At 62.1% G+C, this 27284-nt stretch overlaps 1 protein-coding gene and 1 long non-coding RNA gene across 2 annotated transcripts in view; one reads left to right on the top strand and one right to left on the bottom strand.

The window, feature by feature from the left end:
• Positions 1-3056: 3056 nt before the first annotated feature.
• On the bottom strand, positions 3057-8994 carry LOC138817659 (uncharacterized). Its single transcript, XR_011368908.1, has 3 exons — positions 8955-8994; positions 5140-5297; positions 3057-3333 (listed from the first exon to the last, which is right to left on the bottom strand). It is a non-coding gene; the product is annotated as an uncharacterized lncRNA (long non-coding RNA).
• Ptprs (protein tyrosine phosphatase receptor type S) overlaps positions 6489-27284 on the top strand; it is a 73981-nt gene continuing 53185 nt past the window's right edge. Inside the window, exon 1 of the mRNA XM_070008179.1 lies at positions 6489-6615. The gene's annotated coding sequence lies outside the window, so the exon portion shown is untranslated. The remainder of the gene's footprint in view (positions 6616-27284) is intronic.

Below are 27284 nucleotides of genomic sequence, written 5' to 3'. Positions count from 1 at the left end.
GCACGGTGCTCCCCGCATCTGCAGGGTGGCTGCAGAAACACCTGGAACAGTGTCAGGAACGGAGGCTGCGCTGGCTCGTGCACCGCTCTTCCTGGAATGGGCTGTCACCCCGGCAGGTTGCTGCACACGCTGTCACAGAACAAACTCACCTTCACCCAGGTCACATCTGCCGGCCGGCCTCCCGCCGCCACCAGAGGGCGCCCGTGAGCACAGCCCGGTCCCACCGGCCCCCTGTGGCACCCACCTTCGCTTGGTATGGAAACCCAAGTCCTCCCTGCAGCTTCCCCCACCCCCCGGGGCTCTGCTGGGTCCACCCTGTCCCCTCCCTGCCTCCTCCTTCTCCCTCTCTGCCCCTCTCTCCCCATCAGCTTCTGCCAGGTAGGCTCCTCCAACATGCCAGCTCCCTCCTACCCCAGGGCCTTTGCACTGGCTGCAAAGGTGGTGGTGGGGGGCGGGAAGAGCTTAAGTCCTACGGGAACATCCGGGCTCCCTGTGTGTCCTTGGCCTCAGTTTAAGTTCTGAGGCTCTGGTGACACCTATTAAGTGTCTACTGTGTGCCAAGTGCCATGGGAACTGCTGGTGCATGGTGGATGATTGGCGGATCGCTGATTGCCTGGGACGTGAAGCACAACCAGGTAGGGTAAACTGAGGCCAGCTTTGTTCTTGCAAGGAAAAGTGGCATGTACCTGGTGAACTAATGGTAGCAGTGCTGTCTTCACTTGGTTAGGGTGATCTACACCCTCACATTTTTACCGCCCCTCCTCTCCCCTATCCTAGGGTTCCCGAGTTCTCCTTGCCCTCCTCAGCCTCAGTCCCCCTCATCTGCTTTCCCAGGGGCTCAGGACTCCCCTCCCCAGCCTCCTTAATCGTGCAGCAGTCAATTCCCAAGATGCACCTGGGGAGAATATGTAAATGAGTGGGTTCACCTTTCCCACACAGAGGCTTGGCTCTTGCCACCCTGGCCCACAGCGGGTGCAGTGGTTTTTCTGAGAACCAGGGAGCCCGAGGCCCTGTGGGTACCAGTGCCAGCTGCCATGACACAGCTCTGGTTTGAATTTGTCACTGGGTCCCTCTATCACTCCACATGCCAGCCAGGCAGTCTGGCGCTCACGGGCAAAGTGTCCCCTCGCTGTCCATTTCTGTTGTCTAACCCTCACCCGCCTGGGGTGCTTTGTTACAGCATCGCTACAAGTAAAGACAGCTTCATGACGAACCTCACTGCCAGCCCTCAGGGCCTGGAGCTCCGTCCCAGGCCTGCTCCTGGCTTCAGAGTGTGAGGTGTGCCTCAGTTTCGTCCCCGTCTTTCTGTTCATAAAAGCATGAATGAGTCAGGAGCCAGTGGCTTTGCCTGTAATCCTAGCTACTCAGGAGGCTGAGATCTGAGGATCCTGGTTCGAAGCCAGCTTGGGCAGGAAAGTCCATGAGACTTTTATCTCCGATTCAAAAAGTTGGAGGTGGAGCTGTGACTCAAGTGGTAGAGCACCAGCCTTGAGGAAAAAGGTGGTCAGGGAGAGAGTTTAGGGCGGGCCTGAGTTCAAGCCCCAGGACTGGCAAAAAAAGAAAAAAAAATGTAAATGACTGAGAGCCTCCTTCCCCCCCAAGACCTAGTGGGGCTGGCTGATAAAGAATGTGGAAAAGGATTGGGTAATCGCAGTGGGCTGGGTTAATCAGCATAACATAGTGAAAAGGTGCCAAATACAGGAAAGGAGAGCCCTGTGGGTAGCGGGAATCAGATGGCACAATCAGGGACGACTGTCTTGAAAGCTGAACTGTTTTGTTGGTTTGTTTTTGTTTTTGCCAGTCCTGGGGCTTGAACTCAGGGCCTGGGCACTGTCCCTGAACTTCTCAGGCTCAAGGCCCACTTGAGCCACAGTGTCATTTGTGGCTTTTTCCGAGTGGTTTATTGGAGGTCAGAGTCTCAGAGACTTTTTTCCTGTCCTGGCTGGCTTTGACCTGTGATCCTCAGATCTCCACCTCCTGAGTGACTAGCATTACCACGAGTGGTCCATCAGCCCCTGCTTGCAACTGCCCTGTAACCTCTGTTTGCTTTTCAGGCTGGGGGTGTGCCTGGATGGTGTGCGTATGTTTAACAGGCACAAGGTCCCGAGTTCCATCCCCAGCATCTTCATCCCTATCAAAATGATGCTAATTTTGAAAGAATTATTTAAACAACCCATCAAAACCACTCTGGGGTATTTATCTAATGGAAACAAAAACATATGCCCACACAAAGATGGGAAACAAAAACATTTGTTCAGGCAAAGCCGGTGATGGTATACAGCGAATTTTGAGCAACAACACGGGTAAATGACAACTATATCCTGCTTGAGGAATGAAGCCAGACTGAAAAGGGGATGTATCTTGTGACCTGCGCCTCCACCCCTACTTCTAGGGTACCCTAGAAATAAAACCCAGATATGGTGGACAAAGTCGTGAGAGCTGGCGCTGCTGCAGTGGCATGCACCCTGCATCCAAGGGGCTGCAATGTGTTTTCTCTTTTGTTTGGTAAAATAGGGATGGTGAGGATGACCTGGGTTTATACATAGGCAGAGATTCTTTTGCCTATATTGTAAAAATAATGATCTGGGCGTGGTGGCCCACACGCCCCAATGCCAGCATTCTGGAGGAGGCTGAGACAGGATCCGTCCCTGCAGAGCTGGAACTCACAACCCCGATGGAAACCGTGAAGTCTCAGACTCCCTCACCTTTTCCTGCTCGCAGAGCGGGGAGGCTGTGGACAAGCCCGCTGGGTTTTGATGGGCACTGGGTTCAGCTTGGTGTGTGTGTGTCCACCTTTAGTCATCTGGTTTCATCCATGAACGTGGATGGAGTTGTCTTCATCGCATTTAGGCACCAGGGGCAAAAGCTGTACTTTTTTGATGTTTGGCCGGGCTGGGGTTTGAATTCAGGGCCTAAAGCTCTCCAAGGCAGGTGCTCTCACACACGGGCCACGCCCCCTACGGGCTATGACCACGCCCACTGCCCCAGCCACGCCCCCACCACTAGGGCCACAGCCAGGCTGGACCATGCCTGTCAACCAGAAAGCCACGCCCAATCACATAGCCACGCCCCTCAGCTAAAGCCACGCCCCGAATACTGTTAGCCTTGGTTATCTTTGCCCGGGGCTGGCCTGAGCCTCCTCCTCCTCTGTGCTTCCTTGTGTGTCCCTGGGAATGGCAGGTGTGCACCACTGCACCTGTGTGGCTGTCCTCCAATGTCAGTCCTCCTCGGTCTGCCTCTCAGGTTGCTGGGATTACAGGTGTGAGCCATGGCACCCGGCTGAAAGATGTCGTGTTTCACTTCATCCGTCTTCCCTCGTTGCCTGGCTGTAACCTGAAATACAAAGTGGAACAGTTGCTTCTGGCCTTTTTTTTTGGGGGGGGAAACAAACCATTCTGTCACTAGTAAGTCACTGTAGGTGACTTGTACCAGATGGAGAAGGATCCTTCTATCTAGTTCTTGTTTATGGAGTGGTTGGATCAGGAAGGGATGCTGAAGGCTGCAAAGGCCACAGTCAGGATTTGAACCTAGGTTTTCCCTGATGCACAGACCTGATGAACTTCATTAGTGGATCCCCAAAGCTTCTCTGCACTGGAGCCCATGGAAAAGGGGGGGATCTGTCTGGAGCAGGGAGGAAAGGAGGGAGGGGGGGAGAGAGAATGTGTAGGAATGGTGCAGTGAGTCCCAGGGTGGTTTGCAGCAGATGTCTGGGTCTCTCTCTTAGGGACTGTAGCTGGTTGCCCACTCACAGGATCTTGGACTTGGCATGAAGAATCCTGTTTGTGTGCGGTGCTGATGGACGGATGATAGTTCCCGGGAGTCAACTCAACAAAATCACAATGGAGCCAATTACCAGGCTCTGCAGGTGGAGGTTGGGGGGGAGGCGGCCAGGGGACCCCTTTCTCACCCCAATTGCCTAAGATGAGGCTGATCACTGAGTGAACTTTTCACTCAATAATGAGTCCTATCATCAAGCATGCCAGGCACTGGGGTTGGCAGACAAGCAGAGACCCAGGCCCCACCAGGCCCCGCCTCGCCCCTCCTCCTTTCCTTACTTTTTCCCCCCTCCCTGCAGAGAGCAAGGAGGCCCATCCTTCCCCTTTCCTCCCTCCTGATTTGGCTTGTGGAAGTCTTGATTTGGCTCTCCTGAATCCTTAGCACCTTCTTGACAGCTGCCCAGAGGCCCCAGCCTGTCAGACTAGAATGTTCTGTTCTTTGTGGATTGATTATCATTATTTTCTTTTTTTATGGTGCTAGAGATGAAGCTCAAACTCTCCCCTTGCCCCCTGCCCTCCACCCTGGACATACTGGACAGGGCCCCATTACTCAGCTGCACCCCAACCTCTGTTGAATTGAGTCTCATGATCACCTGGCATTTCTGGCAGGGCAGCCAGATTTTCTCATTGACAGCAGCCTGTGCTGAGTGAAGGGCACACAGTGTGCAAAGGCCCTGGGGCAGGACCTGAGCCTGGCCCCATAGAAAAGCAGCAGCAGCCCATGAGGCTGGAGCAGAGGAAGCCAGGAGGGGCAGGTAGGGAGGGGGAGGAAGGAGGCAAAGAGGGAAGGTGCAGAGTGAGCAGGGCCTCTGGGCTCCAGAGATAATAGGCTTTTACCTAGAGTGAGATATTGTCTATCTCCTCCACTGCACTGTTAACTGGAGGGTGTGTGTGTGTGAGTGTGTCTGTTTTGTTTACTTCTGTGTCCAGAGCATTGAAGACATCGTGGCTCATGGGGGGGGGTGGGAATGGATGGCTGTTTCCTGGGCACTCATACAGGGCATTTTACATCTGTTTTCCTTTGCTGCACGCCAGTGCCCGGGAGGCAGACACACTTAGCACTTCCTTTCACACTGATTGTTACAGGAACTGGTTCTAGTCCCTTCCCTGACAGCGGCCTGGGCTCTGCCACATCTGCCCCAGCTCATTCCCCAGCCTCACCGTCCTCTGCTTCCAAACACTGCAAGGTTTGAGCACCTAGGGTATACCAGAAACCACATCAAGCGCCCGTGCAGCCCATCCCATTCAGTCCATCAAGATGGGGCTGTGTCCCCATTGCTCCGATGACAAAACCAAGGGCAGACTGTCAGAGGCCACGTCAGGGTCACCCAGCCGGGAAGGAGGACACATGGGCTCCACCAACCTGGCCACTGCACCGCTGCCCGCTGGGAAACTCCAAGCTTAATTTAGGTCCTTGTTAAATTATTCATCCTCTCCTCTCTCTTTCCTGTTTATGACTTCCGCTGCCCCATACCGTTCTGTTCTCCGGGTTAATGCTTTTTGTTTATCGGAGTCTTCGGCCTGCAATGAATGAATCAATGGTTTTGAAGAGGGTGGGGGTTGGGGGAGGGCAATCTCAGGTTTTAAACCTGAATCTCATAGAACCAAGTAAGCCCACCCCATGTAACAGGAATACAACTTGAGTTGTATTCATTTTTTGCTTTTTGTTTTTGTTGGTCCTGGCACTTGAACTCTGGTCCTGGTCGCTGCCTACTCCCCCCTCCCCAGCTCTCTTCTTGCTCAAGGCTGGGGCTCTACTACCACTTGAACCACAGCACCCCTTCTGGCTTTCTGGTGGTTCATTGGAGATACCAGGCTCACAGACTTTCCTGCCCGGGCTGGCTTTGAACCGAGATCCTCAGATCTCAGCCTCCTGAGCAACAAGGACTGTTGGCGTGCGCCTCTAGCTCGAGGCCCTTTTCTTTTTTTCTACCTCCCCCTTACCTGTTTGCTTTGAAGCCCTTACAATAATCTAGCCAGGTACTTTCATGTAATTTGTCTCTAAACTCTTGTTGCCCTTCATCCCACTTCTCAGATGAGGACTGAGACCCAGACAGGCAAAAAGGCATTTGGCAGGAGCAAAGGGACTCAGAGCCACACGGAGTAGGGGACCACGGGCAGCTGCTTCCTGCCCGGTGTGGGCATCGCAGCTGAGATCTGAGGATCACGGTTCGAAGCCAGCCCGGGCAGGAAGAGTCCCTGAGCCTCCTATCTCCAACAAACCACCAGAGAAGCGGGAAGAGGAGCCGTGTTCAAGTGGTCGAGTCTAACCTGGAGCGAAGAGGCTCAGGGCAGCGTCCAGGCCCCGAGTTCAAGACCAGGCCTGGCACAGAAAACCCAGACAACAACACAAAGCCGTCCTGACAGGCCTGGGCAGGACGCCGCAGGGGACACGGGAGCTGCCGCCCACGTGCCTGGCGAAGCGCGGCACCCCGCTCCCCACGTGCTCCCACCGCCTTTTAAAAGGGGCCCGGGGCCCACGTGACCGCGCCGCGCCTTCTCATTGGCCGGAGGGGGCGTGGCGCCGTGGCGGCTGCGCAGTGACGCGCGCGGGCCGGCACCGCCCCCTGGCCGGCAGCGGCGGCGGCGGCGGCGGCGGCGGCAGGGGTGACGTCAGCGGCGAGGGGGGGTGGCGCGCGGCGGGCGCGCGAGCCGGCGCGAGCGGAGCGCGAGCCGCAGTGAGAGTCCGCGCGCCGCCCGCCGCCCGCCGCCGCCAGCCCGGCCAGCCCGGCCGGCGCACGCCGCCCGCCGCGGGCGCTCGGGCTCCGCTCGGGTCTCATGCCACAGCCAGGATGTGAAGCGGGGCCGCGCGCGGGGAGCGCAGCCGGCCAGCCTGCAGGTGAGAGGCGCGGGGCCGGGCCGGGGGGCGCCGGGCAGCGCGCCGGCTTTGTGCCCGGGGAGCCCGGCCATTGTGCGGCGCGCGCGGGGGCCGCGGCGGGCGCCGGGCTGCGGGGCCCGGGCTGCGCTCGCCCCGGGCGCCGCGTTGGACGCTGCCCAGCGCCGCCGGCTGCACCGCGGGCGGGGACGCGGGGCGGGGGGCGGGGAGGGGTCCCCGGGGACGGGGACGCGGGAACCCCGAGTGCGGGCGGCCCCCTCCCCCGCCACGGCCGCCCTGTGGGGTGGGGGGCTCCCCTCGGCCCCACCCTAATGCGGCCCGGCGCCCCCCCCACGCACAGGCGGGCGGAGCCCCAACCCCCCTCCCCACTAACTCCGGGGCTCCGACGCCCCTCGGTACCCCCGATTCCCCCTCTCCCCACGGGGACCCCCGGGAAGGGGGCCGTGGTCGCACGGCCGGAGCCCCCTGGGGGGCCGGGGCGGGGAGGTGACGTCATCGGGGGCCGCGCCGTGGGCCCCGGGGGTTCGGGGCGCCCCTGCCCCCCTCCGTGAGCGGCTCGGGGGTGCCGGGCTCCGGCCAGGCTGCGCCGAGTTCACGGCTCTTTATGGGAACCGCTCCTGAAAGGGAGGGGTGCGTCCACAAAGCCTGGCTGCCCCCCGCCCCTCCCCCCAATTCGGGGAACCCCCTAGAGCGGCTCCCTTCCCCAGATCCTCAGATCCGGGAACCCCCCCCCCCCCCCGCCACACATTGGAATCGTTTTTTCAGCCACACCCCCCCACATCGCGAGCCTCGCCGGTCACCCCCGCCCGGCCCTCCGCCCTCGCCAGACCCCCATGTGCAGACTCGCAGGACACCCCTTTTCCATGAGACCCCCCTCCACCCCCATCTACCCCAGGGACCCCCGAATCCACACTTCTCCAGTGCCTCGCCTCACCCCACCCGCTGGGGTTCTGGGGTCCCCTTAATCCCAGTCTAGCCCCCCCCCCCGTCCTGAACAGGGGCCTTCCGCCAACCTCGCGCCCCCCCAGCCGGGTCAGCCCGCCGCCGAGGGGTGTCCCTGCCCCAGCCCCGCTCTGGGGATCCTGAGACGCCAGACAAAGCCCCGGGGTCCCCGGGGCCCCTCTTCATCTTCCTCCCTCCACTTGGGCTGCCCGGGCTCGGAGTTCCTGCGTGCCCCCCCCCCCGCCGCCCCTCGGGGCTCGGAGGTGACGACCCCGCTTTGTCTGTCCGGGGTGCGTTCTGGCGTCCCCCCACCCGGCCTGGTGGAGAGCGGGGCGCGCTGGCGGCTCGTTTTAATGGCCAGGGCCTCGTCGCCGCCGCTGCCATTTGCATAGCTCCCCTCCCCCTCGGGGTCCCCTTCCTTTGTGCCCCCTCCCCCTGCCGGGCGCTGCTGCCTTCTGTCCCTCCTTCTCTCTTCTGCTGCCAGCTGATACTTTGGCATCGGAAAGCGAGCAGCTGGGGCTGGGGGTGGCCGCCTCCTGCCAGTCCCACAGCCCCTCCGGCTTGGGTCTGGGGCTCTGGCTGTCCTCCCCCCCTTTGCCCCCCAACAATGCCTTTGTGGGCCATTGCTTCCTGCCTTCTGTCCATGCCACCCCCTCCCCCCCCACCGTAGGGCCCTTCCTCCTGCCCCGGTTCCCTGGGGCCCAGGCCCACGGGGGGGGGGTGGGCACCCTCACCATGACGGTGCGCTTCTGCCGTTGGGTCAGCCCCCCCCAGTCCCCGGGGGACCCCACCATCCTGGATTGCCCTGAGACTTGGCATAATTGGGCTCAGGGCACAGGACGTCGCGGGAGACCCGGCCTGCCTGGTGAGCTCATCCGCTCGCTCTTTCTATTCCTGCAGCTGTGGCCCCCCGGGGACGCGGGTGACATCGGCCCCCAGAGGGCTGAGACGCGAGGCTGGCCGTGTCCTGGCCCGCACCCGCTCTCCACAGGAGATGGGTGTTGTTGGGGTGCTGTTGACACAGCCAGAGCTGGGCTGGAAGGGGGACCCCCTACCTAGCCTCCCCCACACCCCTGTGAGTGGCCAGGACAGGAAACCCATCCAGAGCTAAATTCCCCCCTTTGGCAGTTGTGGGGTGCTTGTATGACAGCCCCAGGCTTTCTAGGATTGGGGCATCCTCTCCTAGTCCCCCTTGGGGACACAGAGCCCTCCCACCAACTCCAGGCCACTCTGAGGCGTGGAGATGCTTTGGTTGGATAAAGGAATCCATCACACAGGGGTCTGGAACGGCCCCTGCCCCGTGCTTTTCCTGGGGGTGTCCCTGGTGTCGATCGGTGACTCAGTTTCCCCCACCTGCCCTGTGGGGTTTCCAGGTATCTGAGAGCAGCGCCCTCACTTACCGGGAGCCGGGTGACCTGTGGCTCTGCCGATTGTGGGGCGGCTGCAGGGGGGCTGGGGGCTGGGGGGCTGGGGGGCTGCGGCGCCGAGGCACCGCCGCCGGTGGCCCGCCGTTCACCTTCTCTGTGACTCCCGGAGCCGCCGCCTGCGTAGGGGGAAAGAGGGGGTGTTGAGAGAGTTCGGGATGGGGGCGAGCTGGAGGAAACCCTAAAAATAAAGGTGGATATTTATAAACCTGGCTGGTTTGGGGGATAAATCGACACCGCTAAATGCTCTGGGCTGCCAGCGATCGCCGTCTCCCTCCACCCCACTCGCCGCCTTTGTGGAGTCAGCCAAGATGCTGGGGCTCAGCCGCGGGGTTTGGGGGTGCCCTGTGGGGGACCCTGCTCAGTGCAGGGTTGTTGTTGCATCTGAGCCTGCCCGGCTCCCCTTCCCACTCCAAGCAGAGTGTGGCGGTGGCCGTCCTTCCGGCCTCTGTCCTTCAGTCCTTCCTTCCATCCTGAAGCCCCGGCTGGGCTGCGGAGACCACCCAAGTGCACACAAAGTGCACACAGGCGGAGGGCGCAGCCTCTGGTGGGGACAAGGGGGGAACAGGATTCAAACTAGAACAAAGACACCCCGGAAGCCAGGCTGCCGGGTGCTCAGTGTCTCTTCCTGTGACCTGAGCCGGCATTCGCTGGCAGCCGCCGGTGTGCTGGGTGGGGGTCCCTGTGTGCTGGAGGGAGGGGGTCCTGGGGTACTGTTATCAAAGGGGATATTTGAGATTCTGACTCAGGGGCAGCGGGCTGGAGAGGAGAGAGGAAGTTGAGACGGGAAGGGTACCCAGTAGGTGGCTTGGAAAGGCGCTAGACCCAGCTGGGCACTGCGGCTCCTGCCTGCAATTCCAGCTACTCAGGAGGTGGGAATCTGAGAATCTCAGCGTGAAGCCAGCCTGGGCAGGGAAGAGTCCAGGAGACTTTTTTAAATCTCCAGTGAGCCACTGCAGAAGCCAGAAGCGGAGCTGTGGCTCAAGTGGTAGAGCGCCAGACCCGAGCAAAAGAAGCTCATGGGCAGTGCCCAGGTCATGAGTTCAAGCCCTAGGACTGGCTCTGTGTGTGTGTGTGTGTGTCTGTGTGTGTGTGTGTGTGTGTGTATGAAAGGATGCGGCTGGGTGCAGTTTCATGGTCAGCGATGGCCAGGCGTGGGGTGGGGTGGTGGAAGGAGCCGGTTCCATCCCCAGCACCAAATCCCCCCTCCAAAAACAAAAAAACAAAAAACATACAAATGGGCAAAGAGGCCGGAGGTGCCGCTTCTGCCTTGTCTCTGGCTGATACCCCAGAGATGAAGGGGGGGCTGTGCGTGGGAAATATGAAAAATCAATTGGCTTTACACTTCTGCACAGCCGAAAATTACCCAGCAGATAAGGGTGAGTCACGGGCAGGCTTGGTTTTCACATCCGAATATTTTTGTCTCTCTTTTTTCCCTCCTCCTTCATGCTTGTAACCCCCCCCCCCACCAGGCAGGCTGGCTGGTATGGGGGGGTTGGTGATATTCTCTGGTCCAAGTGCAGGGGTCTCCTCCCATCCTGCCCGGCTTACAGGAATCTCCCCTCTGTGGGGGTGCTTGGAAGAGCTTAAGTCATGGGGTCTCCTATTATTCTTTTCATGGGACCTGCGTGGCCCCTGCCACTTTTAAGTTTTATTTTCAATTCATTTATATATATATATATATGTATATATATATATATATATATAATCTTTGTTGCTAGCTCTTTGTAGAAGATGCAGGAAGCTCCGTCTGCCCTGATTGGGGAAAGAAGAAGAAAAAAGAAATCCCTTTTTTATTTTTATTTTTTCCTGGTGTTCTGCTTCCCTCCCTGTGACTCCACCTTTGTGCTCCTGATGAAAATAAATAAAATGAAACAAAACAAAGAGAAACGGAGGTAGCCTATGGTCCCCCTTGACCCTGGCCTCTCTGGGCTGGGCTGGGCTGTGCAGCGCAGGGCAGGCGGCCTGCCCTCTCTGTTCCTGCCTCTGCCCATGCTGTGGAGGGGGAAGAGGGCTCTTTGGGTCTCCCTCGCTTCATGGGCTGCAGCTTTCCAGGACTTCTGAGTTGGGGGACCCTGGGAGGAAGCAGCCTGGCGGATGCTCCGTGGCTGGGTCGCCTTGTGGGTAATTGGGTGTCAGTGGGAATCCAGGAATTCTGGGGTGTGTGTGTGTGTGTGTGTGTATGTACAGTTTAATTAGTCCCCCACAATTAGGAAATGAGGGGCTGTCGGGGGAGAGTTAAAGGGTGCTCCGCCGCGGGGTGCCAGGCACCCCTCTGCCTAGCTTCCCCCCTGCGCAGAGTCCCTGCCTTCCCCTGGCTCCCCTCGGCACTGCGGCTGTGTGAGACCCTCGTGTTTTGGAGAGCAGACCCAAGGCCCAGAGAGGGGCCTGCGCCGCCTGAGCTCACACAGCCCCTACGCAACACGCCGCAGTGCTGAGGTGTCGTCACCCCACGACGCTGGGAGCCAGACCTAAATCTTAACCTTGGAGCGGGGAACTCGGGGTCCCTGGCCACCTTTCTTCCAGGGGTGGAGCTTGGGTGTCCACCCGCCCCCCGAGGCTCATGTCCCTCCCCGCTCTGGCTGCGTGGCTTGGGGCGAGGTGCTGTAGCTCTCTGGGCTCCCGATGTTCTTACCTGTGCAATAGAGCCCAGTGGATCTCATTTTGCGGGGTCGTGGGAGGAGTTTGCACCCTCAGAATGGCCCGTGGACGTGGGGTGGTAGCTTTATTTTTTTAAATTATTATTATGGCTACATTTTGATGCCGGCCGTACTCTACTGCCCCAACCAGCCCGTTTTGACTTTGAGCCCCCATGAGAGACCCTGGGCACTGTGGCAGATCCTTGAAGGTGGGGACCTTGCCCTCCCCCCACATCCCCTCCGTGGGGTCCGGCGACAGCGCCCGCAGTGACTCAGCTTGGAATCTGGGGCGTCGCTCCCCGCCGCTGGCTGTCTAATCAAGGTTGCCCCACTTGAGCAGGGCCCGGCCTGTGCCCCGCAGGGACAGAGCCATGGGGGGCCACTGAGAGCTGGGGGGGCATCGCAGAGACCCCAGGATGTGGCTCCCGCCTCCCAGAGACCCTGGTGGGGTGAGGGCAGGGTTAGGGGGTCCATTCCCGGAGCCTTCATTCATCCACCTGTGCCTGCCTTCGTGCGTCCTTCCCCTCGCTTGGTCCGTGGGCTCCCACTGCTCATGCGGGCTCCACTCCCAGCCCTGTTTCTGGCTTCAGGGTACAGAGATGGCTGCCCATTCATTCCTGCCTCAGTTTCCCCTCTGTGAAATGGGTGCCCTGGGATTGTAGGCCACCCCCTCCCCCCTCCCGTGACAGAGAGCTGGCCAGGAGGGGTGCTGGGCTCTGCGGGGTGGACCGGCCGCAGTGCGGAGACAGCTGCCCTCCCTCCCTCCGTTCTTTCTCCGTCCTTCCTTTCTTTCCAGACTCAAAAGTAAATCAAAATCCAGCCCTGGCCGGGCAGCGGTAGACCCAGAGCCCCCGGCCCCTCGGGCTTTGCACCCCAATCTCTCAGGGCAGCACATGGATGGCGGCCGGTGCCTGCTGCGGGTGTGTCTCTGTGGAGGGGGCAGTTTTTAGCTGACTCCAGCCGGCAAGGGGGCAGGGCAGCTGGCACCACGGACAGAGGGGCAGAGGCCAGGGGTCGCGGCCCGAGGTGACAACTGCAGCGCCGAGGCCTTGGCGCTCAGGAAACGTCCCTTGGAACGGCCCATGGGCCTGGGCCCAGAGAGGGCCAGGAAGTTTCCCAAGGCCACACAGCAGTGCGCTCATCTGCACGGCCAGGAGACTCCCAACCAGTCTCAAAGGGGAAACCGAGGCAGGAAGACACAGCCAAGACTGCCATTCTCACACCTGATACCCCGTGTGGTGGGAGCCCCGCGGGCTCCGGCAGGACGCCTGTGCTATGGAGGGAACGCGCGGCCATGTGAAACGAGCCCTGGCCGGGCGCCGCCGGCCCACGCCTGCAATCCCGGCCACTCGGAGGCTGAGCCCTGAGGATCGCGGTTCGAAGCCAGTCCGGCAGGAAAGTCGGTGAGCCTCTGATCGCCAATGAACCACTTAGAAAAAGCCGGACGTGGCGCCGCGGCTCAAGGCGAGCAGAAGCAGCTCGGGGCAGCGCCCAGGCCCCGAGTTCAAGGCCCGGGACCCGCAAAAGAAGAAAAGCGGCAGCCGGCTCCCGGACGGGGATGACGGGCAGTGGGGGCGGCGGCCCGGGCCCGTACCACCCCCCCCCCAGGCCGGGCCGCGGGCTCGGGGTGCGCAGAGGCCGGGGTCCCCGCGGGCCCGGACCCCGCGCAGGCCGGGGCGCCCCCCGGGCCCTCGTTCCCAGCTGGCCGGGAGGGCCCGGCCCGTCTCCAGCCGCTGGCCGTAAGCTGCCCTCCCCGTGAAACTCCTAATTTGGGGCGCAGGGGACGTGACGCGAGGCCTCTCCTCTTCGGGGAGCGGCCGGGTTTGACGTCGGGGGCAAGCCGCGATGACGTTGCGTGAGGGGCGCAGTGACATAATCATGTAGTACGTAACGCCGGCCCAAGCTGGGCGTGGACCGCAGCCCTGACGGGACAGAGCGCGATGACGCAATCACGTACCGCCGGCCACTACCGTGACTCAGCGAGGACGCTAAGGACAGCGCACAAGCTCGGCGCCGCAGTGACGTGGCTGTGACGCACAGGACAGTGCGATGACGTAATCACGTACCGCCGGCCACTACCCTGACTCAGACCGAGGACGCTAAGGGCAGCGCACAAGTTGAGCGCTGCAGTGACACGGCCACGACGCACGGGACAGCGTGATGACGTAATCACGCAACAACGTCCCCCGACCCTGACAGACAGCGAGAATGCTAGGTGCTAGGGCCCCCGCAGCCATGATGGCGTCGCCATGACGTCACCCGACGCCGCCTGCGCTCGCTGTGACATCACGGTGGCGTCGCACGGCCCTGCAGGGGAGGGGCGGCGCACAGGCTCCTCGTTCCCGGCCCCGGGACCCCCGGACCCCCTCCCCGAAACGGGGCCACGCGCGGCACATGTCGGCCCGAGCCGCGGCGGACTGACCCCCCCCCCCCCCCCCCGTGCGGTCTCCACGGCGGGCCAGGCTGCAGAGCCGGAGCGCATCACCCCAAACCGGCCTCCTGCAAACGGGGGAGGGGGGCGGGGGCCCTGGCCTGGGGGGAGGGAGGGGGGGCCTGGCCTGGGGGGAGGGAGGGGGGGGCCTGGCCTGGGGGGAGGGCGGGGGGGCCTGGCCTGGGGGGAGGGCGGGGGGGGCCTGGCCTGGGGGGAGGGAGGGGGGGCCCTGGCCTGGGGGGAGGGCGGGGGGGCCTGGCCTGGGGGGAGGGCGGGGGGGCCTGGCCTGGGGGGAGGGAGGGGGCCTGGCCTGGGGGGAGGGCGGGGGGGCCTGGCCTGGGGGGAGGGAGGGGGGGCCCTGGCCTGGGGGGAGGGGGCCCTGGCTGCGGGGGGAGGGGGCCCTGGCTGCGGGGGGAGGGGGCCCTGGCCTGGGGGGAGGGGGCCCTGGCTGCGGGGGGGGGGGGCGGGAGGCCCTGGCCTGGGGGGAGGGGGCCCTGGCTGCGGGGGGAGGGGGCCTGGCCTGGGGGGGGCGGGAGGCCCTGGCCGCGGGGGGGGGGGGGGGCGGGAGGCCCTGGCCTGGGGGGAGGGGCCCTGGCCTGGGGGGAGGGGCCCTGGCCGGGGGGGGGAGGGGGGCTGGCCGCGGGGGGAGGGGCCCTGGCCGCGGGGGGGAGGGGCCCTGGCCGCGGGGGGAGGGGGGCTGGCCGGGGGGGGGGAGGGGGGCTGGCCGCGGGGGGAGGGGGGCTGGCCGCGGGGGGAGGGGGCCTGGCCGCGGGGGGGGGGGCGGGAGGCCCTGGCCGCGGGGGGAGGGGGCCCTGGCCGGGGGGGGGAGGGAGGGGGGCTGGCCGCGGGGGGGAGGGGGGCTGGCCGGGGGGAGGGGGCCCTGGCGGGCTGGGGAGTGGGGCTGGCCGGGGGGAGGGGGGCTGGCCGGGGGGCGGGCTGGCCGGGGGGAGGGGGCCCTGGCGGGCGGGGGAGGGGGGCTGACTGCGGGGGGGGGGGGGGGTGCCCACGGCCCGGGAGAGGACAGTTTTTCTTCCAGAACTGGATTAATGAGCCGATTAGAAGTGTTCATTTTAAGCCCTGGCGGTGCTTACTGAGCGGGAGATGGATGCGGCCCTGGCCCGTGTGGAGCGCGGCCGACCTGGCGTGAAGGCGGCCGTGGGCGGCCAGGCCGCGCCGGGCTTCCCGGTGCCCTACCTCCGATGTCTGATTCACTCCGGGATACGCTGGGAGGATTTCCTGGAGCTGCCTTTCCAGGGAGGTGTCGTGTGCTCTTTTCTAGTCTCGTCTGCAATCCGGAGGAGGTGATGGCAGGTGCTCAGGCAGCCGTTTTGGGCCATGAGACAGGTGTCAGGGAGCCTGGAGGATTAAACAGATTGAGGGAGCCTGGGTCTTGCTGATGTTGGGGTGGGCAGAAAAAAAAAAGCCCTGAAAAGCCACCCCCCAAATGGTAGTGGGGTTCCCTTATGTGAGGAGAGAAATGACTCATCTGTGGATTGGGAACTTGGCCATCCTTCCCTTTGCACCCCAGAGCCTCTGACTCTCAAGTTATGCTGGCGGTGGGACTCATTACTGCTCCCCTCAAAACCCAGAGAGGGCATGCCACTGGTACAGGGTCACACAGCAAGTGTGACTGGGCCAGGATTGGGAAGACCCTGTGTTTGTGCTGGGCTCTGTCCTGACAGAGAGGGGACAGGAAGCCCAAGCCACTGTGTCCTTTCTCCCACACACAGGGTGCTCCCGGCCCTCCACATGACTCCCTCTCCCAAGGCATTCCCAAGGTTTGCTCAAGGGGGAGCAGGTTTGGAGACTCAGTCTTTTTTTTTTAATTTGGCCAGTAATGGGGCTGGAACTCAGGGCCTGGGCACTGTCCCTGAGCTCTTTCTGCTCAAGGCCAGTGCTCTACCACTTGAGCCATAGCACCACTTCCAGTTTTTGAGTGGTGAATTGGAGATGAGAGTCTCATGGGAGACTTTCTCGCCTGGGCTGGCTTTGAACCGCGATCCTCAGATCTCAGCCTCCTGAGTAGCTAGGATGACAGGCGTGAGCCACCGGTGCCTGGCTGGTCCCTTGCTTTGCCCCAGAGTCTGTCTTCTCTGTTAGCCACCAGGCTATGGAGTCTGGTTGCCCCTCCTCTGCCCACAGCCCCCACGGCCCCGCCCCCCTCAGGGGCAAAGCCCAGGTCCTCCCTGCAGCCACCTGGGCCTGCATGGCCCACCCATCCCTCCCCACCCCTCATTCCGCTGCTTCAGCCACCCAGGCTCTGACCTGCCCCCGGGCCTTTGCACGTGCTGTGAGTGTGATCTGCAGTTGTGGATCTGAGGAGAGCTTGTGCAGGTCTCTGCCTACTTCTAAGATGGAGCCTCCCCCCTCCCCGGCCCCATTGATGGCTGCAGCCCCTCCCCCTGGACACGGGGCCCCATCCCGCCCTGTGTCACGGCCAGCCGTGTTTTGTGCGTGTCCTGTGCCCTGTCCATGGCAGCCCACGCATAGTTGGATTCTGTGCGGAGGTTTCCTGGGGTGAGGAATGAGGCTGGGAGGGGCGGGGGGGGTCCCCGCTGGCCGGTGGTGCCCCCCTCCCCCCCCCCCCCCCCCCCCGCTTCCTCACCTCAGCCTCCAGAAATATCCCTGTGAAAATAGCCCGGCCCGAGCTCGGCGCTGGCGCCCGGGCGCCCACACCGTGACGCGGCGGATGCCGTGGGGGCTGGCTTCGCACCTGACGCCATGGGCATGAGGCTCACTGCGGGAAGGGCGGCCGGCGAGGGGTGCTGGCGGGGTTTGGGGGGCTCCGTGCCTCAAGCCAGGGCTGCCCCCCTGAAAAAAAAAGCCTGCTGTCCTCTTGCATGTGTGAGGTCTTAGAGTGAGTAGCAGAGGCTTCCCGTGCCTCAGTTTCCCCACGCATGAAGTGTGGCATCTGGGGGCCCTGCCTTCCGGAAGCCTCCGTGTCTAGGTCCGTAGGTGGAGGCTGGGAGGTTTCGCACTCAGGGCCTGGAGGATCTCCGCTGTGACTTTGGGGGGGGTGCAGCCCGGCCCGCTTCACCCCCAAAAGATAAAACGAGCACCCCGACCCCCGGTGCTCCCTGGGGAGGTGGGGGGGGGCAACCTGGGCCCCGCCCTGAGCCACCAAGCCAGAAAGGAGAGAGTCCCCGGCCGGGAGATGGCGCTGGGCCCGTGTAGCTGGGTTACAGCCATGAGGTGGCGGGTGCCCGGCCCCGGCCCCGGCCTGTCCGCCACGGGCACCTGCAGTACAGGCGGCCGCCGGCGCTTCCTGCCGCCCCGGCAGGTGCCCGGCTGGTGGAGGGGGCGCGGACGCTTCCGCAGCAGCCCCAGCCCCGGCCCAGCTGTCTTCACTCCTGGCTGGAGCCGTGGGTCATGCGGCTGGGGACAGAGGGCATGGGGGGGAGGGGAATAAGCCAGGGGACGAAGGGGAAAGGAGAGACAGGAGGGAGACACAAGGCTGGAGGCCGAGTCTCCCAAGTGGAGGCGCAGCCTGTGCAAAGGTCCTAGGGCAGAACGGAGCCCACGTGGCTAGGGCAGAGAGGAGGAAGAGGAGGAGGAGGCAGGGGGAAGACAAGAGGCCAGGCCAGGTGGTGGGCTGTAAGAGGACCGGCTCTGTGAATTTATGGCTTCACCCTCCTATCGGCTGGGCCAGGCAAAGCTTTTATGTTCCTTTTACAGATGGGAAACCAAAGCCCAGAGAAACTGAGTCACCTACCCCGCATCACACAGCACAGGTGCTCGGCCAGCGCTGTTGGGCCTGGCTGAGGGTTCGTGGCCTGGGTTGCATGTTCCCTGCTTGCCATCAGGAATACGGGGTGAGGTGGGGACAGGCAGAGCTGTACCCCTGCTCTCTGAATTTTATTTTTTTATCGGTGGTAGGGTTTGAACTCAGGGCCTGGGCGCCGTCCCTAAGCTCTAGCACTATCACTTTGAGCCACAGCGCCACTTCTGGTTTTCTGGCGGCTAATTGGGGATAAGAGTCTCATGGATTTTCCTCCCCCGCCTGGCTTCCAGCCATGATCCTTAGATCTCAGCCTCCTGAGTAGCGAGGATGACAGGTGTGAGCCACCGGTGCCCGGCTTCTATCTGAATTTCAAAGACCTGTGTGACTTTGAATTTCCTTATTCCAGGTGGGGTCCTGTCCTACCAGGTTTTGGGCCAGTCCTTGGCCAGAGTGATTCAGATCCTGCTTTCTCCTCCTCTGCTGTGTGACTTCCTGTATGACCCAACCTCTCTGGTTGCTTCTTTCCTGCGGTGGTTATTTTTTTCAGGCATTGCTTTTGGCTAAGGGCTCATTCCTAGCTCGCGCCCTGGATTCACACGGAACTGTGCGGGGTGCAGAGCCCCAGGTGTGCCGCTCTGAAGGTGTGTGTCACTAAGGCCGGCTTTCTCTGTAAAGATCAGGTCTCATGGCCTGGAGCTGAGCCTCACACAATGACTTTCGCAATCCGTGTGATCTCAGAAGCCGGGGAGTGCCATCCCCCCACACCAATGGCCAACTTGTGGCTTGGTCTGGACATTTACTGCGATCCTCCGGATCTCAGCCACCCACACAGCTGGGATGGAGCGCATGACGAGCCTGAGGAGCAGTGCCCCGTTGAGCTGTATGTAGCCTTGGACTCTAGGTTCAGGCTGGAGGTGGCTAGACTTACTGGGACAGAGAGACACAGAAGCACCCTGTGGGCCCTACTGACCCTGGCCAGGCCGGCCCCGCCCCCGTGCCGGCCCCGCCAATCCCACACTCCCCCCCCACTTTCTCCTTGGACATCTTGGGGCCCAGGTGCACCTGACGCTGGTCTCTGCTGCCGGCAGGCTTCTGGGCCTCTGCTGCCCAGGCTGGCGGGAGGTTCTGGGCTTACAGGCTTTTCTCTCCCTGTACGGCGCTGAGCTCTGGGACCTGCCCTATAGGGCCTGTGTCGCCCATCACTACTGCTCTTTGTAGCACTGCTATTATTACTGTTATTCTCATTTTATATTATTTTGGCATTGGTACAAACGCAGGTTTAGTGCTCTGCTGTCCGAATCCTCCACACATCTTTGTTGTTGTTGTTGTCGGTCGTGGGGCTTGAACTCCGGGCCTGGGCGCTGTCCCTCAGCTCAAGCCTAGCGCTCTACCACTTGAGCCACAGCGCCACCTCTGGTTTTCTGAGTGGTTCATTGGAGATGAGAGTCTCACGGACTCTCCTGCCCAGGCCGGCTTTGAACGGCGATCCCCAGATCTGAGCCTCACCAGCCTTCCACACATCTGTGCACTTCCGCCCCAAGTAGCAGTTTTCAGGGCTGTGTGCTATTCCGCCTGGCGCCTTGTGGCATGCGCGTGTCCTCATAGAAGGCGAGCCCTGCGCTTGTTTCCGCACAAGGGGCAGGGGGAAGCGGGGTGCGGGGGCTGTGCAGGGGGGGGAGGGGGCCGTGCGGGGGGGAGGGGGCCGTGCGGGGGGGAGGGGGCCGTGCAGGGGGGGAGGGGGCCGTGCGGGGGGGAGGGGGCCGTGCGGGGGGGAGGGGGCCGTGCGGGGGGGGAGGGGGCCGTGCAGGGGGGGAGGGGGCCGTGCAGGGGGGGGAGGGGGCCGTGCAGGGCCCTGGTGGCTGCCGGCTTTGCCCCCCAGGGAGGGACCGGTCCGTGCTCACCGGTGCCCTCTGGCTGCAGAGGGGTGTCGGCAGGGGCTGGGGTGGGGGTGGGACAGGGCAGAGGAGATGGTGGCTTTGGGAGGGATTTTTCCAGGACAGTTGGACTGATTGGCTAAGCAGTGGGGTGCAGAGGATTCTGGGGTCCCCACCCTCATCAAGCTCTGGCCACCTCTGTCCCCGTTTAAACAGTAGGAATAGCAACTCAGGGCCCCACATGGTAGTACTCAACCCCAAGTGGAAGTACTGAGCACAGCACCCAGAGGAGATTCCAGAGCAGCATCCTCCCCCTCCTGGTGTTTCCCACCCTCAGGGCTGCCAGCTCTGGGTCTGGTGGTTTCCAGACACCCCCCTTCTCCCCCCAAACCTCCCCTGGCTCCAGCCTGGTACCCGCCTCCTGCCTCTGCAGGCTTTGTGCTCAGGGCCCAATGCCAGCTGGCCTTGAGACCAGGGCCCTTTGTGAGCTTCCCCCCACTTTACACCCACGGTTCTTTCTGCCCCACTCCCCCCCCAGCCCCCCTGTGCTCCCACCAATGAAAAAAGAGGGAGCGAGCAAAATTATATACACACGAACATATAAAAATGAGTTTAGGATCTAGGCCAAGAACCACTTGCGCTTGGCTGGGCATTGTGGGTAATTCATCGCTCATTACCATAAAAGCCACAGCCCCGCTGAAGGCGGCAGTGGGGCTTTTGTTTAAGATTCTGATGGATGCATAATGTCTTTCCCAGCCCAGAGCCCCTGGGCCCCCCACCTCTGCCCCTGCCCTCTGCCCCATCCCCCAGGAAAGATGCCTGTGGGGGCTGGGGGGGCGCTGGCAGCTCTGACTGTGGGAGAAGCCCACAGGCCTTTGCCTTAGGCCCCCCCCCGCCCTGGCACTGACCCTTCACCTCTTCATTTGTGGGTTTATGGGGCTGACTGTGTGCTGGGGGTATTAGCATGACTTGGGGGGGAGAGCAGGCCCTGCCCTTGGGGGCAGTGGGGTCAAGGCGGCATCAGCCCCACTTTTTTCTTTTGGTTGGTCCTGGGGCTTGAACTCGGGGCCTGGGCACTGTCCCCGAGCTCTTCAGCTCAAGGTGAGTGCTCTACCACTTGAGCCACAGCGCCACTTCTGGATTTCTGGTGGTAAATTGGAGTCTCATGGATTGGGAAGGTGGCTCAGTGGTAGAGCGCTTGCCTCGCATGCCTGAGGCCCAGGGTTTGATTCCTCAGCACCACATAAGCAGAAAAAGCAGGAAGTGGCGCTGTGGCTCCAGTGGTAGAGCGCTCGCCTTGAGCTGAAGAGCTGAGGGACAGCGCCCAGGCCCAGAATTCAGGACCCACAACTGACCAAAAAAGAAAAAAACAGAGTCTCGTGGACTTTCCTGCCCGGCTGGCTTTGAACCCTGATCCTCAGATCTCAGCTTCCTGAGTAGCTAGGATGACAGGCGTGAGCCACTGCTGCCCGGCTCAGCCTGACTTCTTGCAGGATACATGCAGACAAGGTGACTCTCACCCCCCACCACAGCTGGGCTGTCGGCCCCCGTGCCGCTGCAGGAGGACTAAGCCCCAGGCTCCGTGTGTTTTCGAGGACAGATAATGAGGGTGGGGACAACTTGGGACATGGGTGGAGAATCTCTGCCGTCCCCTACCTGTGTTGTGAGCCGTCACTTAGAAGTTGTCTCCTTCTACAGTAAGGACCTCTACACCCCTAAAAGTCTTCTCAGCTTTTCTAGCTACGCGATGTCCATAGATCCAGGAAAGTTGGTCCCAGGAGCAGCTGGGGCTGGTGACCACGGCAGTAGACTTGTGCCAGTAAAACTTTATTGACAAAACACCCAGCGTGCTGCACACCTCTCCTCCATGTGCATTTGCTCTGCGGCAGCTGATCACTGGAAGCTTCACCACCTTCTTCCACTTCTCCTTCTCCTTCCCCTCCCCGCCTTTTATTGTGCTGAGGCTAGTGCTCAACCACTTGATCTATAACCTCACTTCTGGCTTTTTGGTGGTTCATTGGAGATAAAGAGTCTCACGGACTTTCCTGCCCCGGCTGGCTTTGAACCCTGATCCTCAGATGTCAGCCTCCTGAGTAGCTAGGATTACAGGGTGGGCCATTTGTATCCCCACTGCCCCTCCCTCCCTTTAGATATTTTTGAAACAAAGTCTCTCCATGTAGGTTTCTGAGCTCCACCGACACTGACTCTGCTACAGGCCTGGCCTGCACCTTTGTCTGGGAGCTAAATGGCCCTAACCTGTCTGTCACATGTGTGTAAGAGCTTCTGAACTGGACAGCACAAATCTAGACTAGCTGATGAAGGTGCTGGTGGTTCCAAACCCCGGTGGCAGACTAGGGAGTGACGGAGAACTCAGCACTGAGAAAGATATAACTGTGAAAACGTGGAGCCTGTGCAAAGGCCCTGGGGCCGTACAGAGCCTGGATGGAGCCTGGCTTGTTGGAGGAGTGGCCAGGATGGGCAGAGAGGGAGGAGGAGGCAGGGAGGGGGCTGGGCTGGTCCCACAGGGCCCTGGGGGAGGGGAGGCTGCAAGGAGAACTTGGGCTTCGCCCCCTGTGGACGGTGGGAGCTGTGGAGGGCTGTGGGCAGAAGGAGGCTGGGACCGGACTTGGTGTGCACGGGCGTCCTCTGGAAGCTGCAGGGAGCAATCGTGGGTGGGGACAGGTTGAGAAGGGAACATGGAAAAAGGGAGAGAGATTTTTGGAGAGAAAGAGTCTTTCCAGTGCAGTGGGGCGGGGGGTGGGGGGCTGCAGGAGGGCATCCTGATTCCCTGGAAGATCTTAGTTACCATCCATTCTACGGAAATGCAGAAGACAGGGGGAGTCATAGGCTTGTTAGCCCCACTGGAAGGCAGGGTGGCGTTGCTGGATCTAGCCGCACCTGAAGGCAGATGGGACGGAGAGGGTGGTACAGGGACTCGTGGGGGCGGCAGGTGAAAAGGGCAGTGTTGGAGCTGGGGCTGGCGTGTCCTCGGGGAGCCGTGGGCTGGGTCCACCAGCCCCTGGCCGGTCAGCACACGCCCTGGCGCCCGAGGTGCCGAATGCCAGGCTGGGAGGGAGGCCGCTCACAGGGAGTGTCTGCACCAGTTCCTCTTGCCGGAGGGCGCAGGGTTTGCTGGTTAGGCGTCCCTGAGACTTTAAGGAGATTTGGCATCAAAAATGAAGTCATGGAGCCAGGCCCGGGGTGTTGGCTCTGGCTAGGCGTGTAGTGAAGTCTGAGGGCCCCACGGTCGTGCAGGGGGCGGGGGGGGGGGGCGAGGGGGAGCAGATTCAAAGGCATAGAACACATTCTGATGGAGGTGTCTTCTGTCAGGGAGTTTTGTGCCAGAAAGAGGGGACCCAGCTCTGGTGGAGACCGTGGATCTAGACCGTAGGTAACATGGGTCCCCAGGGTGGGCACAGAGGAGGGGGCCGGACATGGTGGTACACGCCTGTAATCCCAGCAGCTGAGGCCGGAGCAGGTGGATGGCAAGGTCTGCCTGTGCCTTTGTCTATACTCCAATGTTACCTCTTCCAAGAGACTCACAGACAGACAGACAGAACCCCCCCCCCCCTGCAGCACCCAGTGGGTGCCACGTTTCTGGCAAAGAATGAATGAAAATGGCCGGGCGCTAACGGCTTCTATTCAGGCCCACGATGGGATTGTGGGTAATTTTTATTTTCTTCTTCTTGCTGATTTTCTCGTTTTCCGCTGCACGCGCCTATTTTATAATTAGAAGAAAAAGTTATTTTGAAAAAAAAAAATTGTGTCCAAATGTCCCAGCTGCAGGAACTGACGTGATCGGGCCCCACGGCCCCTCCCCTCCCCCACTAGGGGCAGTGGCCTTTGCCTGCGGCCACAGGAAGTAGTGAGGGAAAGGTTGGGGCTTGGGGCGGGGTTCAGGCTCTGAAGGGCTCCCCGTGGGCTCCCTGGAGGCGGCAGTGCTCACTGTGAAGGCTCTGGGACCAAACCCCACCGAATTTATTCCTACTTCCCTTCTTACCCAAGTCGTACAACCAGCAGCCTACCCAGAATCCACCTCACCCCCTCCGCCTCCTCTGGTCCAGCCCTCATCACACACCTGGACCAACCCTGCCTTCCCTGCCCGCAGCCCTGCACAGCTCCGGCTTCCTCAGGCCCAAAGCCCAAGTCCTCCCTGCAGCCCACAGCGCCTGCCCCACCCTCCCCACCCCTCCTCCTCCTCTCTGCCCCTCCATCCTCTGCTGTTCCTCCAACCCACCGGGCTCCATCCTGCCCCAGGGCCTTTGTACATCCCCTGTTTGTATTCCTCTTTTTCTCCTGGATGTGCATACCTCTTTTTTTTTTTTTTTTTGGCCAGGCCTGGGTGCTGACCCTGAGCTTTTTTGCTCAAGGCTAGCACTCTACCACTTGAGCCACACAGCTCCACTCCTGGCTCTTTGGTGTTTAGTTGGAGATTGTCTCAGGGACTTTTCCTGCCCAGGCTGGCTTTAAATTTTGATTCTCAGATCTCGGCCCCCTGAGTAGTCAGGATGACAGGCGTGAGCCACAGTGCCTGGCTCCATGTATACTATTTTTTTTTTTTTTTTTTGGTCAGTCGTGGGGCCTGAACTCTGGGCCTGGGTGCTGTCCCTTAGCTCTTCAGCTCAAGGCTAGTGCTCTACCGCTTGAACTACAGCCCTACTTCCGGTTTTCTGAGTGGTTTTTTTTGGAGATCAGAGTCTCACAGAGGGCTGGGAAGGTGGCTCAGTGGTAGAGCGCTTGCCTTGCATGCCTGAGGCCCTGGGTTCGATTCCTCAGCACCACATAAGCAAAAAGAAAAAAGCCAGAAGTGGCGCTGTGGCTCAAGTGGTAGAGCACTCACCTTGAGCTGAAGAGCTGAGGGACAGCACCCAGGCCCAGAGTTCAGACCCACGACCAGACCCCCAAAAAAAGAGTCTCACAGACTTTCCTGCCCAGGCTGGCTTTGAACCCCAATCCTCAGATTTCAGCCTCCTGAGTAGCTAGGATGACAGGCGTGAGCCACTGACACCCGGCTCCCTTATCTCTCTCCCTGTTTGCACAAATGTCACCTTCCTCGTTCCTCCATCTTTTCTGTGTGAGTTTCATCTGCCCCCACCATTCATGGTCCCACAAAACACCACCTTATGATACCCGAGTGGTGTTTGGTTCTTGGCCCTGGGAACCAGCCAGGACCTGTCAGCCTCAGTTGCTGCAGTGTGCAGAACCGGGCTTGGCATTTAATGAGCCGCACTGGTTATGTGGTGTCATGTGCTGTGTGGGTGTGGGACAGGGCTGGGGGGAGCGCCCTGGTGGGGCTACGTCCATGTTTCCCAAGGATTCCCTCTCCCCCTCCCTACACCTTTGTGTGTCAAGGCCCTGTGCTGGGTGCTGGGTGTTGTCCTCCCGGGCCAGGCTGGCAAGACAGTCAAGGTGGGGATGTGGTGGGGGGGGGGAGGGAATCTGGGCAGATGGGGTGGCCCGGCTGAGGAGGAGGCCATCTGGCCCCATGGGGCTGTGCACCCCTGCCCTCTGCGGTCATTGTCATCAAATGGGGACAGGAGGTTGTCTCCAGGGAGATGGGCGAGAGACGCTAGGAGAAGGCTTGGCCATCCCTTGAATACTTCTTTGGGGCCTGGGTGGCACAGAGCCCAGGGTCTGGACCACATAGACACCCAGAGCACTTGACTGGGGAACTGAGGCCCAGACAGCCATTGCCCCATGTTGGGGCCCTAGGGGGGAGGGTCCTGCTTCAAACCCAGGCTCATGCTTGTCACACTAGTTACTCAGGAGGCCGAGATCTGTGGATGGCAGTTCAAAGCCAGTCTGGGCAGGAAAGACTGTTATCCCAGTGAACCACCGGAAGACAGGAAGTGGAGCTGTGGCTCATGCAGGAGAGCGCTAGCAAAAGAGCTGAGGGACAGCGCCCAGGCCCAGAGCTCAGGCCCCAGGACTGGCGAATGCATGTGTGCACACGTGCACTGCCAACTTCCTGAAGCCCCACTGTGTGTCTCATGGAGAGGTGCGGTCTGTGTGTGTGGGAGGTGGTCCTCACGTGTGCCCCGGGTTGCTTGGCTCAGGCCACGTGTGCAAGCCAGCCTCCCCAGCTCAGGCCAAGGGTGCAAGCCAGCCTCCCCGGCTCAGGCCACGTGTGCAAGCCAGCCTCCCTGGCTCAGGCCAAGGGTGCAAGCCAGCCTCCCCGGCTCAGGCCAAGTGTGCAAGCCAGCCTCCCCGGCTCAGGCTACGTGTGCAAGCCAGCCTCCCCGGCTCAGGCCACGTGTGCAAGCCAGCCTCCCCGGCTCAGGCCAAGTGTGCAAGCCCGGCTCAGGCCACGTGTGCAAGCCTGCCTCCCTGGATCAGGCCAAGTGTGCAAGCCAGCCTCCCCGGCTCAGGCCAAGTGTGCAAGCCAGCCTCCCCGGCTCAGGCCAAGGGTGCAAGCCAGCCTCCCCGGCTCAGGCCACGTGTGCAAGCCAGCCCCCCGGCTCAGGCCACGTGTGCAAGCCTGCCTCCCCGGATCAGGCCAAGGGTGCAAGCCTGCCTCCCCGGCTCAGGCCAAGTGTGCAAGCCCGGCTCAGGCCATGTGTGCAAGCCAGCCCCCCGGCTCAGGCCACGTGTGCAAGCCCGGCTCAGGCCAAGTGTGCAAGCCAGCCTCCCCGGCTCAGGCCACGTGTGCAAGCCAGCCTCCCCGGCTCAGGCCACGTGTGCAAGCCAGCCTCCCCGGCTCAGGCCACTCTAGAGTGAGCGGGTTTTCTGCACTTCAGTGTGCAGAGTGGGGAACGGAGGAACACACAGGGTAAAGGGGCTGTGTGCCGCCGCCGGCCGAGGAGGCACTGGAGGTGGAGGAGGGGGCGTGGGGGGGCAGCTGCTGCAGGGTGGGTGGAAGGGTCCCCAGAAAAGTCCGACGGGCTTTCCGTTGTGGTAAGCCCTCCGTCACTCTGGGTGCAGGACCCCCACCCCACCCGGGCTGAGAGCCCGCGGGGCTGGGCCTGCGCGCGGCCCCCGGCGGGACGGGGAGGGTCCCCGCAGGGTCGGCCCGCGCCCCGCGCCCCGCGCCCCGTCCGGATCCGGTGTCCCCGGCCTGGCCCCCCACCGCATCTGGTTCCAATCTGCCCCCCCCACCCCTGCGCGCGGGAGTTGTGTCTGGGGCGGGGCCTTGGCCCCGGGACTCCCCTCCCAGGTTCCCCCGCGGGCGGGAGCCTCGGGGCCCCGCACCCCGCCGCAGCCCGAGCCGGGCGCGGACGCCGGGGAGGCGGCACGGTCCCGACGCGTTGCCATGGCCACGGTCAGAGCCGCAGGGCCGGGGCGCCCTGACACCCCCGCTCAGGGTCCCCGCACCCCTGGCGGGGCTCCCCCGGGGGCCTCCCCCCGCCCCACCTCACTTCCGGCCGGGACCCTGCCCTTAGCGTCACCCAGACCCCGCCCATCCATTTAGCTCACCCAATCCCGTTTCCGCCACGCCCCTCCACGTGCTCCGCCCAACCCCACTCTCCGTCCCACCCCGGGCCACGCCCCATTCGTCGCCCCGCCCACCCCGGGCCCCGCCCCATCCGTCGCCCCGCCCACCCCGGGCCCCGCCCCGCGCCTCGCCCCGCCCCCGGGCCCAGCGCAGGGCCGCGGCCTCTCCCGAGTCCTCGCGGCGCGCGGCGCTCTGGCCCGGCGGACGGA

Source organism: Dipodomys merriami, unplaced genomic scaffold (assembly GCF_024711535.1).
Source record: "Dipodomys merriami isolate MVZ:Mamm:240054 unplaced genomic scaffold, mDipMer1.0.p SCAF_70, whole genome shotgun sequence".
Classification (NCBI taxonomy): domain Eukaryota; kingdom Metazoa; phylum Chordata; class Mammalia; order Rodentia; family Heteromyidae; genus Dipodomys; species Dipodomys merriami.
The sequence above is the reverse complement of the archived record's forward strand: the minus strand, read 5'-3'. Positions and strand labels throughout refer to the sequence as shown.